The following is a 21,313-nucleotide window of genomic DNA, read 5'->3' as shown; positions in this document are numbered from 1 at the left end:
AGTCTAGACTATGCAAGGAGAGGATCCAATTAAGACTGCCTGGGGACTAAAAGACCTAATAGTACTAATTTCATCTATGCCAAACCAAGAAACTACCATTCTGAAGCCCAGCAGAAATAAATGATGGGCATTTCCCTGAGGTAGGATCAGGGGGCTCAGGAATCTACCACTCTGTTTCTAGTAGGAAACACCGAACTGGCTCCAAGGGAAATAAACTGTATTGGTAAGCTTTGGTCTTGCACAGGACATGAAACCAGAGGAGACTAACAGTTTTAGGGCCCAGGTGATCAGTCCATATAGTGCCGGACTTCCTCACATAAGGTGCATGAGTCCCTAAGAAGGTCTATGAACTTCCACACAAAAATTTGAGTGTGTCTATTTTCCTGGGAAAGGGTCCTTCCCTTTTCATAGACTCAAGAATAAGTAAAATCCCGAGCTAAAGAAAAGGACTAAGCCAATGGCAGGCTAGGATAAGGAAGCCACCAGATGTACTTCAGCGCGAGCCAAATCTGTGAACTCGCAAATCTGTCACTGAAAAGTTAGAACATGGATTCACAGCAGAGACAACAGAGTGGTGTCTTTGTGTTCTTCTTTGTAATTGTATTTCAAGTTCCTTCCAAAACAAGGTCCTGGGGACCCCCAGTTTCAAGTATGTTCTTGAGCTTGGTCCACTTCTGTCTTGTATTCATGCTTAGGAATTCATTTACCAATGTTAATCCCCAGGCTGGGAGATGTGACATAGCAGGACTCCCTCTTCCATGGCACGAGTCCTTTGCTGAATTCAACACAGAAAACACACTGGAACTTTTCCTTGGAACTGGGCTGTGATGAGAAGTGCCTGCCTGGAGCATCATCATCTTTTCTTTGACCCCTCACTCTAGTTTCTGAAGAGAAAGCAGAAAATAACAATTCTAAAAGATAAAACACATGCCTCCAATGTGCTGTGCTTTCAGATATTCTGGGTTTAATTCAGCTGCCTAGAGAGCTGATTGATGCGTTCACCTTGTTAGGCAGCTAAACCCACTTCCCTGAGGAAGCCCACTCTATTCCTGGTAGCATGACAGGCCACTGAGAGATAGAAAGTACATAAGAACTCAGAGGTCACCTGGAATTTCTTCCCCAGAAAGGCAATTTCATGAAAGAGGTCTTCTAAGAAATAGCACCATACTTTCCCAGGTACTCCTCACTGTGTTGTCTGTCAAATGGATGGTTTTATTATTTTTTTAAGTTTATTTATTTATTTTTGAGAGAGAGAGAGAGAGAGAATGCACATGCACACGAGTAAGCGGGGGTAAAGGCAGAGAGAGAAAGAATCCCAAGCTGACAGCATGGACCCCAACACAGGGCTCAATCTCAGGAACACCATGAGATAATGACCTGAGCCAAAATCAAGAGACATTTAAGTGACTGAGCCAACCAGGCAACCCAGGGATGATTTTATTCTTGATCTTGGTTTGTCCACATTTCAAGATGAGTTCCCGGAAAGAGTTCAGATTTGGAAATCCCTAGTTCACATAAGTTTCCACTATATGCAGCATTTTTATGGTCTGGTGGGGTCACTCTGACAAAGATACCACTGAAAATCTGCAGGTGAAGCTTTGCAATGGTCCTCTACACCAGTGAACTCACTCTTAATCCTTTGATGTGTACAACAAAGGCCAAGGAGTGTTTATCTGGCACTTCTAAGCCATGAGGTTTATTTCTAGTCATCTAAGTCACATCCTGTCATGTTGCTGCCTCCAGGAATCATGTAGGAACCATTCCAGTCATTTAAACTTGAGCTCTTTTCCTCTCTTCTCCTCTTTCTTGTCCAAAAGTGCCTGCTTTGCTTGAGTGGCTTTAAGGGCCTGATAAGCCTTCCTCTTTTTCAGGAGAGTGTCTGGAACCAAAGAGATCTTTTTTCTCCACTTTTGCTCCACCATGATTCTAAAGCTGCCAAGAGTGAGCTTTTAATGATGTTATAGTCCACATGGATTTAGTCATCAGCATTCATCTTGCAACAGGGCCATAGAAATCAAGTGACTACAATAAGAGACGGAAACATTTCCCAAGTTCTTACATTTTCTTTTCCTTCTATAATGCATACTTAAGAAAAAGAGATAAAAGCCAACTTTCTCCCTTTTCTCCTTCATCACTTTCCAGATTTCATCATTTTACAAATTTTATTATTTCTATGTAATTAATGAAGTGTTTTGTGCTTTGGTAATTATCATTTGAGCCTCTTATATCTAAACCTTTTTATACTCCAAGATCTTATGCAAGACTTTAATTTTATACTTTTTTATTCTAGTAATGTGGGAGTAATATTGCATGCATTTCACAGAATACTGAACTCCAACCAATTTTTATGTGCCAAAGATGATCCTGTCAACTGTGTTAAATAACAGTATTGTTTTTAATGTAATTTTTAAATAACTTAGTAAAAGTTAAGCACATAGAATAGAGAACAACCATAAGAATATAAATCCTGAGGGCTTTTTAAATATATTAGTTGGAATATTATGTGCAACAGTTAGCTGTTTCTATCAAAAAACAGACATATTAAAATAAAAAATAAGTTGGAATAAACCATATGGATGAAAATTTCTCATCTGTTAAATAAGATTATCCCAAATAAAATATTTATAACACAACTGTTTTCTTTCAATACAAATGGATTCTGGCAGGTAAAAATGATATAAGCTCATAATGTTCACTCTGTGAAAACTGAGTAAAATACCAGAAACATAAGTAAGGAAAAAATACAATAGTATTTCATATGAAAAGGACTTAAATATATGGACAAGGATTTAAAAAAACTGTCTCAAATAACAGAAAACAGATATACATCTTTTATTTATTTAGCTCTGACCAAAATTATGTATTTCTTCAGAATTACAACTTTGTCTTAACAACACACTTTTATTTTCAATTGGCTTAGTCTCATGAATTTGTTTCTGACCTTCGAAACATATCTTATTGTACCCATGTAGTAGTTCTATTAGGAGAAACATCAAAAACAGCGGTGTTCAGCGGGTCTTTTAAAAATTGTACTATTAAACAAATAACATGAAAAGACTAAACAGATCAGCTAACAATGAGGTACTGGAAGCCAGCCAGTCTTCAGGCAATAAAGAGATGGCTATTAGTTCACTTGCCTACTAGGCTGAAGATTTACAGGGAATAAGTACAAATAAAATCCAAAAGCATTCCTGTAAAACATTACATACAAAAGGTGAAATGGGGGTAACTAACAAAGAGAGAAAGTGTAAACATTTAAAATATATATTGAATTATGACCTCTAGCAATATGACAATGCTATAACCTGCTTGGCAGGAATAATGGCACGCAGAATTACCAAGCTGCAAAAATAGAACAAAAAAAAAAGGAAAGAAAAAAATTGGCCATGTTGAACAAAGACATTAAAAACAACCGACTGCTTTAATAAACATAATTCACAAACAAACATGCTAAAGAAAGAGTAGCTTCTCCTGCCATACACAATATATTTTATATATGAAGTGATTGAGTTTACCTTGGTCTTTCTTTTCTTAAGCACTTAACAAATGCCCTTTTAAATATAGATAGATTAGATAGATAGATAGATGATAGATAGATAGATAGATAGATAGATATAGATATCCACTACCAGAACTCTGCATTCTATTCTGGAGTGAGAAAATTATGATGTAATATGATATATGTTTTTTTAAAATACTTTTGTTCACTTTTCTGTTAAACAACTAGAAGGAAATATCCAATTGGTTGTTGAATATGTAGCTCACAAGCTTGAGCAAGTGAAAATCATGATGACGATGGTGATAAAAGGCATGAGCATGAATTAAGAACTGAGAGTGAAAGTAAGAGTGAAGTAAGAATTGAGCCCTGTGATACATCTACAGGTAAAAAGAAAATAGAATTAGAAAAAAAATCCATAAAATAGAGACTAGACAAAACAGAGGCACAGACTGGGAATAAATTAGTTATATAAAAAATAATAACTCTTTGGACCTATTTAGGTGAATCAAAATGTTGCAAGTTTTGAGTTGTACATGATGCACTAGAGGGCTCTATAGCAGGTCAAGGTCATGGTTAAAATTGCACTCTTGCATGGGCTATGTCAGCCAGCCAATCCAGTGATGTTAGAGCTATATCGACTATAGATGAGGTTTTTATATAGAGTCTAACACAGATTGCAATAGAAGACTCACAGTGCGGACTGCTGAGGCTGAGAGAAAGGCTGTGTCTTATGTAACAGGAACTATTCAACATTTTCAAAGCAGAACCTCACTTGTTACCAAACTCTAATAGACCTAGAGCTTCTGATCAAGTGGCCAGCCTCAGGAGTATATGAAAGGAGCTGACCATAAAAAAAGTAATATTCTCAGATATAAGGATCCAATATGATGTAAATGATACTTTTGAGATAAGAACTTCATGTGTAAAGAAGGCACAAGTAAATACTATGAACGAGTGGCCTAGTCTACCCCATCACCCAACTCTGTTACACTGATGCTCAACCTCATGGAGTTTCACCATACAACTGGTGAATGATGAAAAAACTCATATCCAGTTGACAGATGAATCAGGTTCCCATGTTAGAATAAGCTGAAGATAAATTGCTGCCACACTGAAGCCATATTCAGGGTGGATCTAAAGAATAATGGGGAAGGAACATTTTCCTAGCATGCAGATCAGCAGGAAATATACTTGACCATTTAATTTTCATAGAAAGATAAGATTCCCAACATACAGCTATCCTTGGATTCCTTTTTAAAAATTAACTAAATGGATTTGTCTTTTCTCCTTTTTTGTATGCAGGGCCTCTGCCTGTACCGCCAACAGAAGATTTGCAGAATTGTTATTTATTGCCATGAAATTCCTCACAAAATTGTCTCACACCTAGATGTCTTTAGGTGAAACACCATGGAATTTACTGGTCACACCATATTTCATAGACTGAACTGTTCTGGTCCAATGAAGTGATTAAAGACCCCTAAAAGACTACCGAAGGTACCAGCATCCTGCATAGGAGGGATAATATCCTCCAGAACACAATATATATAGTATATATGTATTATATATATGTAATTTTAAGTTCATCTTACCACTGAGGCACTGGCTGCCAACCATCCACTATGGCTGATGCAGTATACATATTGAAAAAGTAGTATGTGGTGCCAGGTTTCCCAAAGCTATGGTTTAATGAATTAATGGAAATCAATCATTCCCTTTGACTCAATTATACAAATTTTACTTCCTATCCTGATAAACACTGGCTGTGCTGGATTAGAAGTCATAGTTCCTTGGAGGCAAATTTCCACCAGCAGAGAGATTAAGATTTTAGTAAACTTGAAGTTGTAAGTTATACCTGATCACATCAGTCTCCTCATACTAGTAAATATGAAGAAAATAAAAGAAGGAGGGTGCCTGGGTGGCTCAGTCAGTTAAGCGTCCGACTTCAGCTCAGGTCATGATCTCGCAGTTCTTGAGTTCAAGCCCTGTGGTGACAGCTTGGAGCCTGGAGCCTGCTTTGGATTCTGTATCTCACTCTCTCTCCTCCTCACCTGCTTGTGCTCTGTCTCTGTCTCTCAAAAATAAATAAATGTTAAAAATTGATTAAAAAAGGAAGGATCTAGTGGTACATTTAATTTTTCCTCATAGCTATGAGAAACTAAGGTAGATTACTAAACAATAGAAGAGAAGATTAATAGGTTATTTTTGGACTTCCACATCTGATAAAAATTGTGAATAAGCAATTGAAGAAATCAAAGCCGAACAAAAGCAAGTTACCCTGAGGTAACTCAGGGTCCCTAACCGCAGGGAGAAAGTCTTGGCCATCCCTGTGGTCTCACTAAAATGTTTATTGAGGGAACTGATGAGGAAGAGGAAGATAATATCAACAATGTCTTCAGGGCCAGTTGCCATAGCAAGAGCTTCAGCTTGTTATCCCCCTGCATTGGATTGCTACGTGGAGATTGTAGCTTGTTGCCACCTTGAGTGTGTGGTGATTGCTTGGATTCAATGGATAGCAGATGCATATGTGAACAGTTCAAAGGATAGACTGTGTTAAATCTTTGCTGTTAACTGCCTCACATCTTCTCAGCCTCGATCCTGATTACAACCCCAGATAAAGTGCATTTTTTTCTGTACAAGATTTTATTTGTTTTGTTTATAGAGATTCAAATACACACCATCATTTCTTCCTCACAAAGCTTCTCTAACATCACATTGTGGTTCCTAAAGCGGAGTGCACTCCCTTGGCCCTCTTAAATGCGCAAAATGAAAATGTAGTGTCCTTAACACAAGGGAACAACTCACAGTTAACTGTAAAGGAATCTAAGGAATAGATGTTTCTACTTTTAGTTTTCATCACAAAAATTTTTGAGATGTTTTTGATACAATTCCTCAGAAGAACCAACAAAAATAAGAACTGGTCTCCTATGGTAATTGCTAACTCAAGAACAAATCCTACATTTGTATTCTCTCCTTCCTGGTCGCCTTCCCCTCCGTCCCCGGCCTGCTAACTGAAATAAAAATTTTTGTCTCAGGTTCTGCTCTGGGAAAGCCAAGCTAATCAAGCAGTCATCATACTAGAAATGTATACATACCTAATCTAGATAAGAATAAAACAATCTTTTGTTTATGAAAACCCTCAGACCCTGGTATATTTTTAAAATTGTGATTAAGCATAAAATTTTAAACATACTTTAATCAATTCTCTCTCCAAATATGGTAGAATGCATTATAATTCAACCATTTTTAGCAGGTATTTGCTAAATATCGTCCACATAAGAGGTCTTATACAAGTCAAGATATACTACTTTATACTATTTCCAAAGTATTTCCTTTAGGAGATTTCAATTATGTTTCCTGTGTCATCAATTATTCTTAACGGATAAAATATAAAGTGATGATGAGTTATTTATAAAGGTGTAGAAATAAAAACAAAACAAAAGCAAAAGGCAAAAACAGCAAACAATTAAGCATAAAACCGAAACTGATACCACGACTACTTCTATATCCACCCCGACCACCACCACCACAAATCTTATTAGCTAGTGAAATGTTTTGACGACTAATCAGATACTGATATATTCACTGAAGACTCAAAATCATATTTTCTATGAATAATGAAAATAAATTATAGCTCAGTTATATATACTTGAAATCAGTGAACACAGAGCTATTTTCAACCAGTTTTAATCAAGAGAATGAAAGCATAAAACACACACACACAAACACGCCAACCTTTAGGGGTGCCTGGGTGATTCATTCGGTTGACTGAATCTTGACTTTGGCTCAGGTCATGATCTCACGGTTCGTGAGATCGGGTCCTGCATTGGCTCTGTGCTCAGCATACAGCCTACGTGGGATTCTCATTCTCTCTCTCTCTCTCTCTCTCTCTCCCTTTGTCTCGCTCAATGCCTCTCCTCTGTGCTCACTCTCTCAAAATAAATAAATAAACTTAAAAAAAATGGGGGGACAATTTTTTAAAAAAGAATAATTAAGATGTTATTTCTTTATATTAATTATAAATATTGATTCTAAATTTGGTTACCGGACAGTGCTTTTATTTTTTTTTTCATTTTTTTATTTAAATGTTAGTTAACATACAGTGCAATACCGTTTTCAGGAGTAGAATCCAGTGATTCCTCACTTACATATCACACCCAGTGCTCATCACAAATGGCAGTGCTTTTCTTCCCCAGTGAAGACTACATCTCCAATATGGTCTTTTCAATTGGCTTATTATATATTTTTATTGAAAAAAAAAACAACCTAATTTCTAAGAGTTGAAAGCAAGCAATAATACTAAGGCTTTTAAAATTGGAGACAATGGGGTGCCTGGGTGGCTCAGTCTGTTAAACATGTGACTCTTGATTTCAGTTCAGGTCATGACCTCGTGGTTTGTGAGATCAAGCCCCATATTGGGCTCTGCACTAAGCCCAATTATTGACATTGGCACTTCAAGGTTAAGTTACCAAACTTTGCACTATTCCAATTCTGTCAGTAAGTTGACAATTACATCTGGAAATCTGAGGCTAATGTGCATATATTTTGTTGATATACAAACTGATTTCAGTAAAGGGTGAAAGTGAATACTAATATAATGCAGTCAAGATTATTTCACAGAATATAAATTGACCTAAAATAATTAATATACGGACTATTCCCTAAAATGTTAGAGTTAATAGAATTTGAGTTACAGGTGTAATAGATAGAGGTTGTAATGAATAAATTATTATAAAGAAGAAATAATGATTATTTTTTGAAAAATTCACCCATCATTTATTTCAAGTGGTATTTATTAAGTGCCCATTATGTGCCAGATTGGGTCCTGAGGATATCATGGTTAAGTAAATGGCTCTTCTCTTTAAGTCATTTATAGATAAGTTGAACTTATGTCCAGTTTTCCCAGGAATGTGCATATTTATGTCTGTTTTAAAATATTATTTATTAAGAAGACTCTTTTTGCTCTCAAATGTACCATTGTATACATGATAATATGATTACTCTATTTGTAAACCTGATAAAACTCTTATATAGAGAAATATTGAAATAAATTTAAGTCACTAAAGTAGATCCTTTTTTTTTAAAGTAAATTAGATCTTTAGTTCCTTTTATACTTTCAATCTTATCTTACCTGCATCTACTGAGGTAACTTCTTTTAAACCGCAGTGGAAGCTGAATAAATATCTGATTATCTATCAACAGAATCAATCTTACACCACAGAAGTCAGTAAATTAATTTCATCCAGCGGTGTTAAATCCTGTTTGGAGAAAACTGTGTAAAGAGGATTATGACAACATATTATAAATTGACTGTAAATAAACTTGTAGCCTTCTCACAGGGAAAGACATATTTGCTTTTACAAATGAGTGTTCCATCATGCTCTGTTCCCCTGTTTTAGATAAAACTGAGATATAGGGTATTTATCATTAGCACTTTGTAGATGTAGAATGTATTTTAAAGGTATTTATTAAATAAATACTCTTTTGAAAACAACACAAAGTCCTACGATGTAAGTCTCAATATAAATTGAATTCTATAATGTGATAGAACGGGAGTGGAGTCCAGATAATTAAAAAAAGTTTGCTCAGAACGCCAAAGACACAATTAAAATTTCTCACTGGCCTAAAACATTATTCTTTAACTGTGCTTAGGTTGGATCTATCTACTAGGAAAGGAAAAAAAAAAAAAAAAGGAGAGGTTTTGATAATTCCTTTTTTAAAAATTCAAATCACCACATAACATTTTGAGGCACAGAGGTATTAGAAACACATTTTGCTAATTTAATGAAGTTTTTCATGTATTTACAAATATCTAAGAGAAATATAAACAACAATGAAATCTATTTCTCCATAGAGATAGTAAAGATAAAAATTATAGCTCTTAAAATTACATCAACAATAAACTCTCAAAATAATTTGTTTCTTATTCCAATGAACAAGATATTACTAATCCTAATGTAAATAATCTGAATACTTTTGCTGCATATTTAAGAAAAAAAGCTTCTATCATATTTCAGAGTGGGGAGAGAGTGGCAATGACTTCTTCACCACTCTTCCTACACATAATTCCTCTCCGCTATGCTTTGTAAAGTGTATTTCTTATAGTATACGCTTATTTAATATTTGATGGATTTTGAAATTTAGAAAATAAACTGAGAAGAATAGCTGAGCATTTGTGGTTCTTTTGGGGAAAAATGAAATGATAAAATGGATACAAAAGACTTGTCTCTACATTTCTAGATTTAAAATAATAATAATAATAATAACTTTGCTGGTAAATTCTGGTAAAATGAGTGAATGGAACTAGATCATTTTCAAACTGTCTTACACTGTTATTTTTTTAAATGACTTCCTTTCCTTGGGAGGAAAACAACAACAAAATTTTTGAGTTATGCTCATCAAAGAGACCTGGGAAGTGCCACAGCTTGCAGCTGAATTTAAATGGTTTATAAGGATATAACAACATAAAGGTTACGATTCAAAATTAATTTTTTATAATTAGCCGAGAGGATTTTTAATTGCCTTAAATATAAATATTATAGAGTGTGCTACCTAAGGCAAAATGAGTTTCCTTTTTGAGATTAACCTTTTTTTCTATATTATTTACTAGGATTTTCAAACATTTATTAACAAATTTCTATTTAAAGTTCTGAAACTCATTCTCAAAACAAAAAAAATGCATGTTGAGTTAAAAATTCATGTGATTAAAGTCATATTTATTTATGTATATATAGTAGTATCAAACATACTTAATAGACAATACATTTTGTATAAGCTTATGATTTTTTTTTAACGTTTTTTATTTATTTTTGGGACAGAGAGAGACAGAGCATGAACGGGGAAGGGGCAGAGAGAGAGGGAGACACAGAATTGGAAACAAGCTCCAGGCTCCGAGCCATCAGCCCAGAGCCCGACTCGGGGCTCGAACTCACGGAGCGCGAGATCGTGAGCTGGCTGAAGTCGGACGCTCAACCGACTGCGCCACCCAGGCGCCCCAAAGCTTATGATTTTGAGTGACAAGATAATAGCAAATTAAAATTTTTTCCAAATAAAAACTAAAATCATCCTTCATTGTTATGAATCACAAGATAATTATTTACTAATTTTACAACAGTCTACCTATCTACTAATCTAGATGAATAAATATAAATATATCTTCATGATAGTTAATGTTATGTGTCAACTTAAAGGGTGTTTTTTGATGAGGTCAAAATTCAAATCTGTGATTTTGAGTAAGGCAGATTGCTCTCAGAAATGTGACCTCATCCAATCAATTGTAGGCTTGAATAGAAAAAATAATAATAATTTGAGTCTTTGAGGAGCACATGAAGAAATTCTCCAGATGACTGCCCTCAGATTTCATTGCACCACCAGCTCTCCTGAGTCTCCAGCATTCAGCCACACTGCTGATTTTGGATTTGCTAGGCAGCAAAGTAATGTAAGCCAAATCCTTAAAGTAAATGGATAGATGATAGATATAGATAGATGATGATAGATGATAGATAGATAGATAGATGATAGATGTGAGAGAGAGAGAGAGAGAGAGAGAGAGAGAGAGAGAGAGAAGGCTGACCTTTGAACCATGTAGAGTTTAAGGGCACTGAACCCCCATTATGGTCAAAATCCATATATAACTTTTGACTCCCCCCAAACGTAACTACCAATAGTCTACTGTTGACATCAAACCTTCCCAATAAACAGCTGATGAACACATATTTGGTACGTTATATGTATTATATACTGTATTCTTACAATAAAGTTAGCTAGAGGAAAGAAAATGTTATTAAGAAAATCATAAGAGAAAATGCATTGATACCACCGTGCTGTATAAGTGGACCTGTGCAGTCCAAACCCTTGTTGTTCAAGAGTCAACATATACACACATAAGGGTTGTACATAATACATATATATAATATAATATAATATAATATAATATAATATAATATAATATAATATAATTATGTATCATATAATGTATATTAATTTTGTCTCTCTGGATAACCCTGGCTAATACACTCTTCAAAATCAATGTGATTTAAATGATATGTATTTACAGAGCCATCATCTCTGACCTTATAGTAGCAACATAAATGATTACAATATGAACAAAAATTCAATCACAATGCCATCAAAAGGAATTTCTAAATTTCTTAAATCAAAAATTTTATTTCTCATCCTATGTAGACTATCATAAAAAAAAATCTGACCTTCACAATAAAGCAAGTTCCATCACTTCTTCATCACAAAAAATGTGGTGCCACACTAAGCTAATTTTTATTTTGTTCCAAATTGATTTTAATAAAGTTCAGTTACAACATTAGTTAGTATGGATATAATATTCTACGTTGTGTTAATAAGCAACTCTAAGACTTAATGGTCTATGAAAAGAAATTATTTTTCTATCTCATGCTAAATGTCCATTGTGAAATGAATGCACCCCTACTACAAAAAGAGAGAGAAGTTTAGGTAGGAGAGATAAAAGAGATAAGGTTAACTGTGAGCTTAAAGCTTTAGAAGTGACACATATTACCTTGACACAAATTTTATCGGCTAAAATGATTTACATGACCTCTCTTGATTTCAAACTCCAAGGATGTACAGTTCTCTTTCTAGATGGATCATCACAAATCACAATTACTAAGTCTGAGATAATTGGCAGCGATGGAAGGATTATCATTCTGCAGAAAGAGTCACTGCAAATTACGCTGCCAACATTGACATTGATAAGGTGCAGCAGTATAATCCTTCCCCAAGAGGAGCAGCAAATATTTTGAATCGTAATACAATATCACACTTATTTGGTGTCAATCTTGTAGAGAGAACTGCACACATTGTCAACAGACAGAGGTAATGGAAAGTGATATTTTGGTGTGTTAGAAAGATATTTTTAAGCGAGTGGTGTAACAACAAAACAGTAGAAGTGTGAGTTTTTTGGGTAGTAATAAATATCTTGTCTCTAAAATATTAAAATATGAACCCAACAATCATATCTCAAACAATGCTATTTTAAAGTCTCCTGGAATCAATAACCTCCAATTCCCATTATATGGCAATTGCATATATTCCTGATTTGAAACACTTCTTTGTTCTTGAGAAGTTTGCAAAGAAGAATGAGACCAAGAAGAAGAACTTCAAGGGACAAATAAAGAAGAGGAAAAATAAGAAGGAAAGGAAATAAAAAGAGAAATATGGACTTAGAAATACAATTTTTCTTATCAGTACCATTTTTATTTCTCACAAATCTGTGATGTAAATTAAAAAAAAAGAATCACCATTTGCTGTAAGAGAATAAAATTTTGATAGCATCATAGTCAAACCTTTTTATTTAAAAACACACAAAAAGAATTAACAGAAAATATTTATGTAAATTAAAGTTTTATAGTGAAATAACATTATGATTTGTATTTTTAAATGACAGTGAAATATGCTTTTTCCTAGTAATGATGAAGATGTGTATGTGTGGGAGGGTGGTAAATCTTTCCTTTTTCTGATGGCTTCAACTGAATTGTGAATCTTACCAATTATCCAAAATTGTTTTACATGAGATGACTGGACATTTGGGAAAGTGCACATGTTTTGGAATGTAGATTTGAGTTGCAATCTTGACTCAGAATGGTAGCTAGTGATTATGGACAAATAGTTACCTTTTCTGAATTTAATTTAATGTATAAAATAATGATAATCATAGTGAAATCTCTTGTCATGATACTTTTTCTCCAGCCTTATGAATACATTGAAAACTATCAAAGCACATTTAAACTATTTTTTAAAACACATCATTTCACAAGAAATAAATACATGATTTCTTCTGTATTGTTTTAGCTGAAAATAAGACCATTTGAATTTTTTGCCTCCTTTTTAGTAATTTCTGCTTCAAATGTACTTATACAAAGTAAGATTCTATAGATTTGCTAATTAAAACAGTAAAGTTAGGGAAACATGTTTGAGAATTCAAGGAATGTTTATGGGGACTTTGTACTTAGTATTTACAGTGTAAATTAACCATATACTTTGGTTCTAATTTGTTGTAAATTGAAAGCTAAAGTGCCATCTTTTCCATATCATTTTTTCCCTTACAATCATTTACTTATCAGTGATAGATGGAGCATTTGCTTGTCTTGAATAGCATGCTATACATCTATTTTAATGAATTTTAGCCATCAACTTAATTGATTGTTTCAAACAGAGGGATAGATTTATTCCCGCAATGAATAAAACTACTTAACATTTGCAGCCTGAATAAATTATGTTAACACTTCTATTGGCTCTCCATTTCAGCCTAATATACTGCTAATTTTAAAAGAAATCAATCAAACAATATATAATATATCACTAGACCACAGTTTCTATATAAAGCAGGGTAAGTTTTTTTTTTATATATAATACTTTAAAACTATGTGTTAAATGATTTTGCCAGGAGCCTTCACTGAACCAAGAAGCTTTTGACTTGTCTGACGTATATCCCTGTGGGCTCCCTTTATCATTTTTTACTTTAGACTATTTGTCTTTTCCTGGCATCCCACCTGTACAAGTGAGATGTCTCTATTGTAATAATTTATTATACAGAGTTTCAGAAAATTTGTCTTCTAATTAGAAACATAAATGAGTCTAGTCCATATGGTTTACTATAGAGAATGAAATACAAAGAGAGTGAAGATTAAATATTGACTTCTGAATATATATATAAAAATTTTCTCATATAAGTGAAAACCCCCAGTCAAATATATAGATCCAGTACTTATGTTAGTGTGATATGGCACTTACATGAGGAAATATTATGGTTCAAAATTTATATAATATAATCATTTACATATCTTAATATTTTGTTATATAACTAAATCATGTAGGTTATTTACTTTTACTGCATTATTAAAATTCATTATTTTATTTTATTCTAATGAAGAACTGTAATTATCCCTGAATAATATTCTCAAATAGATTAGAGTTAACATGCTGCACAGAGGCAGAAGTTTCATTGATAAAAATTGCACTTATAATTTACCACAATATTTTATTATATGATATATAATATTGTCCTATGAGCCTTTATTTTTTCGTAAGTGAAATTATATAATCCTTCTATTTTCATTTCTGTAATATTATTTTCTTTTAATGAAACTGCACAAAAATTTATAAATTGAGTGCCTCACTTTAATTTTATTTTAATATGTTTAAAGAGAAAAAAAAACAAAGAAAACATAGGGTGATGCTCTAAAGTTGTTAATATTAATACTATAAAATTAAGATACATTTTATAAAACAGAATGTAATCAAATATAATTTCCACAAAAAAGAGTTATGAAAAAGAATGGATGAGAAAGTACAGCCTACTGGAGGACAGCAAATTCACAGAAGATCTAAACATAAGTTGTAATGTCAACTGTACTAGATGGAATCTAAGACATACATATTATTTATTCCATGTAATGTAATGAAAGGACCTCATTTGAAATTATTTTTGATGCCTATTTATTTATTTTGAGAGAGAGAGCATGAGCAAGTGGGGGCAGGGGTAGACAGAGAGAGAGGGCTGAGAATCCCATGCAGGATCTGTGCTGACCGCACAGAACCCTATGCAGGGCTGGATCCCACGAACTGTGAGATCATGACCTGAGCAGAAAACAAGAGTTGGACCCTTAACCAACTGAACCACCCAGGTGTCCCTAAAATGACCTCTTTTTAAATGCTCTGAACAAATATAAAAGGCCCACCTGACTTGGTCATCACTGATTTAAAGAATGGACCAGCCAGCATAGCAGAGTTTTATTTTTTTGTTTCCAGTTATCTTCAGTTGCATAGGTATACATGTGGCTAGTCAAAGTTGAATCCAAGGTTGGAATTTTTACCAGTTTTGTGAAATAACCCAGGAAAGTGACCAGCATGTTGAGGTTTTATGTGAGGCAATTATTCTACTGTTGGACAGAATCTAACGTAGGTCATTAGAGAAGTAAAAACTTGATAATGATGATTATCAATACAAAGATGACATACTTCAGGCACTGTACTAAGTTATCCTAAAATTTATTGTCACTAAATACCCATATTGTTTTTATCAATCAGAATATTGAAAAAGGCAGAGTGGGGATTCCTTGTATAAGCTCTGTGATCTCTATGGCCTGAGGTTGAAGAATCAAAGATTGGGTACTGCAATCATGTGATGGCTCATGAATTCACTTGTCTAGTTGTTGATTGTTACTGTCAAACTAGGACCATAGTTTCTTTGTTTATGAGCCTTGAATTGTGAAATCAGTTCAAGAGGTAGTTTGGGTTTCCCTACAGCATGATATGTATTTCCAAAGACAAGCACTCTATGACAGAAAAGGCCATGTGGAAGCCCTATGTTTATGATGTAACCTTGGAAGTAATGCAGCATCACTTCTGCCATGCTCTTTTTTATTCCCCCAGAATTTACATTTTTAGGGAAATTTTAGGTTCACAGAAAAATTGAGGGAAAGGTATCGAGATTTACTGCATACCCTCTAAATTACACATGCATAGCCTCCTGCATTATCAATATCCTTCTTCAAAGTGATACGTTTCTTACAACTCATGAAACTACACTGGCTCATCATTATCATCCAAAGTCCACAATTTAGGGGCGCCTGGGTGACTCAGTTGGTTAAGCGCCCAACTTCAGCTTAGATCATGATCTTGCGGTCTGTGAGTTCGAGCCCCGCATGGGGCTCTGTGCCGACAGCTCAGAGCCTGGAGCCTGCTTCAGATTCTGTGTCTCCCTCTCTCTCTGACCCTCCCCCGCTCATGCTGTGTCACTCTCTGTCTCAAAAATAAATAAATGCTAAAAAAATTAAACAAAACAAAGTCCACAATTTATATTATAGTTCACTCTTGGTGTTACACAATCTTATACAAAACTCATCTTGCCAATAAGTTTTGAAATATGTATAAAGGCATACATCCACCATTATAGTATCATGCAGAGTAATTTCACTCCCCCAAAAGGCCTTCGTGGTCTGCCTACTTATCCCACCCTACTCTCCAACCCCTATCCACCACTGATGCTTTTCATGTATTCTTAGTTTTTCCTTTTCCAGAGTGTAATATAGTTAGAATCATACTGTATGTAGTCTTTTTGATTGGCTTCTTTCACTTAGTAACACACATTTAAAGTTGCTCCATGTCTTTTCATGATTGGATAGATCGTTTCTTTTTAGTGCCTAATAATATTCCACTGACCGGATGTACCACACTTTATTCATTTATCCACTTACTAAAGGACATCTTTGTTATTTCTAAGTTCTAGAAATTGTGAATAAAACTGCTATAAATATCTGTATGCAGGTTTTTTAAAAAATTGTTTTGAATGTTTTGCTTATTTTTGAGACAGAGAGAGAGAATGAGCAGGGGAGGGCTGGAGAGAGAGAAAGACACAGAATCCGAAGCGGGCTCCAGGCTCCAAGCTGTCAGCACAGAGCCTGACACGGGGCCAGAAGTCATGAACCACGAGGTCATGACCTGCATCGAAGTCGGACGCCCAACCAACTGAGCTACCTAGGAGCCCCTGTATGCAGGTTTTGGTATGGATAATAAGTTTGTAATTCCTTTGGATAGATATCAGAAAGCATGAGTTCTGGATCACATGGTAAGAATATGTTTGGTTTTGTCAGTAACTGCCAGACTGCCTTTCAAAGTGGCGTGCTATTTTGCATTCCCACCAGTAGTGAATGAGAGCTTCTGTTACTCCACATTCTCACCAGCATTTGGTATTGTCATGGTTTTGAATTTAGCCATTCTAACAGGTGTGTGGTAGTATTTTACTGTTGTTTTCATTTGCATTTTCTGAGGACATATTATGTGAAGCATCTTTCCATATGCTTATTTGCCTTCTGTGTATCTTTGGAGAGTGTCTGTTAAGGTCCTTGCCCATTTTTTAATTCTTCAGAATTGTTTTCTAATTCTTCAGTTTTAAGATTTTTTTGTATATTTTGGGTAATAGTCCTTTATCACAATCCTTTAGCATATACATTTTTTGCAAATATTTTTCCTTTAATGTGGCTTGTCTTAGTCTCTTCATATTGTATTTGTAGAGGAAAAGTTTTAATTTTAATGAAGTTCATTTATTAATTATTTTTTCTCATGATCATATCTTTTGTGTTTTATCTAAATAGTCATCATTATATCCAGTGTCATTTAGGTTTTGTCCTATGTTTTCTTCTAGAGTTTTATAGTTTTGTGTTTTACATTGATGTCTGTGATCCATTTGGAGTTGATGTTTGTGAAGGGTGTAAGATCTGTGTCTAGGTTCACTTTTTTGCTGTTGTTGCATGTGGATCTCCAGTTGTTGCTGCACCATTTGTTGAGAAGACTGTCTTTGGTTGCTTCTATTGTCTTTGCTTCTTTATCAAAGTTCAGTTGACTATATTAATGTGGATTTGTTTCTGGGCTCTCTATTCTGTTCCATTGATCTATTTGTCTGTTCTTTCACCAATATCCTGCTGTCTTGACTACTATAGCTTTATAATACGTATTAAAGTTGGGTAGTGTCAGTCCACCAATGTTTTTCTTCTTCAATATTGTGTTGGCTATTCCGGAATTTTTGCCTGTCCTATAAGCTTTTGAATTAGCTTTTAATCACCCACAAAATAGATTGCTGGGATTTTTGTTGGTATTGCACTGAATCTATTGATCAAACGTGAAGAATTGATATCATGCTAATATTGTATTCCTATCGATGAATATGGAATATCTCTTCATATATTTAATTGTTCTTTGATTCTGTTCTTCTGAGTTTGTAGTTTTCCTCACATAGATCTCACACATATTTTGTTATAATTGAGAATTAAGATGTAGACATGTTTAGAATTAAGGCATCATTCTGTGTACCATGTGAAGCTTCAGTCTTTCCATTCCTTATTTATTCAGTTTGGTACATGACTTTATCCACAAAATGTGTTTATTTCATTTATATTTTTAAGCTACCTAGCAAAAATTTTTGACAGTAACACACCATGTTAATCTTTCCTGTATTTATATTTATATATGTTTCTATCCATGATATTATTCTCTATATTCATTTTGCTCAACATTTTTCCTCTGTTAGACTTTTCTCCTTCCGCTCAAGCCATCCTCCAATTTACAGTCTGAGTGATTGTTAAATATATATATCTGATTATCCCATTTACTTTATTAAGATCTTTTAGTGTTTTCCCAATATACTTAGAGTAAAGCCCTTATATCACTTTCAACACTTCCATTATATGGTTCTCACTTAACTATGAACAGTTTCTAACCCAAAAAAGTTTTCAAGTATATCTGCTTGTGTGTGTTGTGTATGTATGTATGTGTGTGTGTGTGTGTGTGTGTGTGTCTGTAGGATTTTAGAACTGCTACTCCCTTATGTAGAAAATGTATTTTCTTCTTCTGAACTGTTCTTTTATAGGAATAACTACTATATGTATTTTAGTTCTCTATCTTCTTCATTCTCTTCAACTGGACTTTATTCTCTTTTTCTTATATAACATCCTTATTTTGATACCACAGAAATCAACATATTGTATTCTATTTTTTTATTAAATTGATTGTATATCCTGGATGACTGATTATAAATTCAATTAGAGATCTGTAGCAGTGACCATTTTGTCTCAAAATTTAGCAGATTTCCTGTAAAAAGTAAGCAATTCTTTAATTAATCAATTATTTGATGGAAGGGCCATTGATTATAACAGTATAATGTATACATATTTTGCTGTATTTGTGTTCAAAGATAAATTAGGAGTGAGGATGAGTGAACTAGAAGTGAGGATAACTGAATTATATTGTTTTGTCTTTATACAACTGTAAAATTTACAAAACCACTTACATTATAACAGTCTAGGAAAGTATATTTCTATATATAAAGAGACAATTTGAACTAGATAAATTTTCCCCAGCATAAAATGAGCTTGATAGAAACGAATTTTCCTTCTAGAAAATTTTTTTCATTTCCATACCTATAAAATAGAGACAACTTCACTATCTTGCAAGATTATGGTTAGAATGCTATAAATATTTCAATGTCATATATAAACTTTTTTTTTAATTATTTTAGAGAGAGAGTGCACAAGATGGGGAGAAAGGTAAAAGAAGTGAGTGAGAATCTCAAGCAGGTTCCACTCTCATCATGGAGCCCAATATGGGGCTCAATCCCAAGATCGTGGGATCATGACCTTAGCTGAAATCAAGAGTCAGATGCTCAACTGACTGAGCCACCCAGGCGCCCCACATTTTTGTTTTAATGAACAATAGAAATTACAAGTATTTACTTGATAATATAATATTTTGCAAACTTGTGTAGTATTAAGTAAAATAAACCATTCATTATTAACATAAATTATATTTTTTAAATATCCTTTCTTTGGGAAAATAATACTCAACAAAAACAGTTGTAGGGCGCCTGGGTGGCGCAGTCGGTTAAGCGTCCGACTTCAACCAGGTCACGATCTCGCGGTCCGTGAGTTCGAGCCCCGCGTCAGGCTCTGGGCTGATGGCTCAGAGCCTGGAGCCTGTTTCCGATTCTGTGTCTCCCTCTCTCTCTGCCCCTCTCCCGTTCATGCTCTGTCTCTCTCTGTCCCAAAAATAAATAAACATTGAAAAAAAACAAACAAACAGTTGCTTAGTTTAGCTCCCATGTCAAATTCTGGGTTTTGTTGGATGAGATAATATGATTGGTAGCTTCATAAGAACCATTTTTGGCAAAGCTGTTGCCTACCAAAAGGGATGCACTTACTAAAATAAAGGCAAGAGAATACTAAGTTTAAAAATTAAATAGAGTCCTTTCAATTACATATTAATTACTTCTAAGTGATATATTTGGTTTATTGGTAAATTACTCAGATACTGCAACTTTTGGTGGAGTCAGATTTTTTTTCTAGCTCTGTCTTTCCAAAATCCAAATCCAAATGATCTTCAAGTGTTATTCAGAAGAAAAAGGAAGAGAAGAAGAGGAAAAAAAGAAAAAGTAAAAGAAAACCTAATTTCTCTGATTTCTCTCCTCTACGACTTTTCTTATATTGAAATAATAAAAACCTGGGGAAGAAGAGTAAGTTTATAGGCTCTGTTTTGATTTATCCATTTTTATTTTGGGGTCTGTCTTTTTGGCTCTAGTTACTCCTATTGTGAAAATAAATAAAAGAAACCTCATTTAAAATGGAGTTGGGAAGCCCTGAAGGCGATCGTTTTAAGTGCTTCATCTTCAAACAGATTCATGAAAAAGACTTTGATGAATACTCTAGAACACAGGTTTTGATACATTTAAGATCATAACCCTGAACTAGTAAGAATTTCCAAAACCCTAATGGAAAACTGATTGTTACAAAGTTTTGTTTTCCAGATTAAAAAGACCCCTTTTCTTCTTCTCCTTTAAGTTGTCTTTAACTTAATTGAGATTTGGTAAAGTGTATCTTTACAACAAAGTTTGAAGCATTTACTCTTTCTTCTTACCAAATTTCTCCCAAATTCTGAAACTCTTATCAAATATTCTTATTTTTCATGACAATGTGTCCATTTGCATAAGTTCTGTAAAACTCCCTTCTTGTAATAGGATGCCCAATGAACCTTGTTCCTGCTTCTTTTAATACACCGCCTATAAAAAGGACATATACTTCAATATTGTAAAGACCTAATTGTTTCTGTTAACTGAATACAGCAATATTGTCAGTGTGATCCTCTGAAAGAGAGACCTTAAACATCATTCTTTGCAATTCTGAGACTTCATCTATTGGAAAAGACATCTCCAGATAAACTTTTCTGTGACCCCATTGGAAAGACCCTTATCAGTTACTGTTAACCAACCCTTGTGCTAACAAACTCCAAGGAATAAAC

General features: G+C 34.1%; 1 pseudogene; it reads right to left on the bottom strand.

Annotated features, from left to right (window-relative positions):
- Nucleotides 1-964: 964 nt before the first annotated feature.
- Nucleotides 965-1,922, bottom strand: LOC124520269 (60S ribosomal protein L7-like 1; annotated as a pseudogene).
- Between the last annotated feature and the right edge of the window lie 19,391 nt (nucleotides 1,923-21,313).

The sequence above is a fragment of the Lynx rufus genome, unplaced genomic scaffold (genome assembly GCF_022079265.1).
Source record: "Lynx rufus isolate CCGP_SWC_20201006 ecotype Redwood Valley unplaced genomic scaffold, mLynRuf1.p SCAF_3, whole genome shotgun sequence".
NCBI lineage: Eukaryota > Metazoa > Chordata > Mammalia > Carnivora > Felidae > Lynx > Lynx rufus.
Note: the sequence above shows the minus strand (reverse complement) of the source record. Positions and strands in the feature narration are given on the sequence as shown.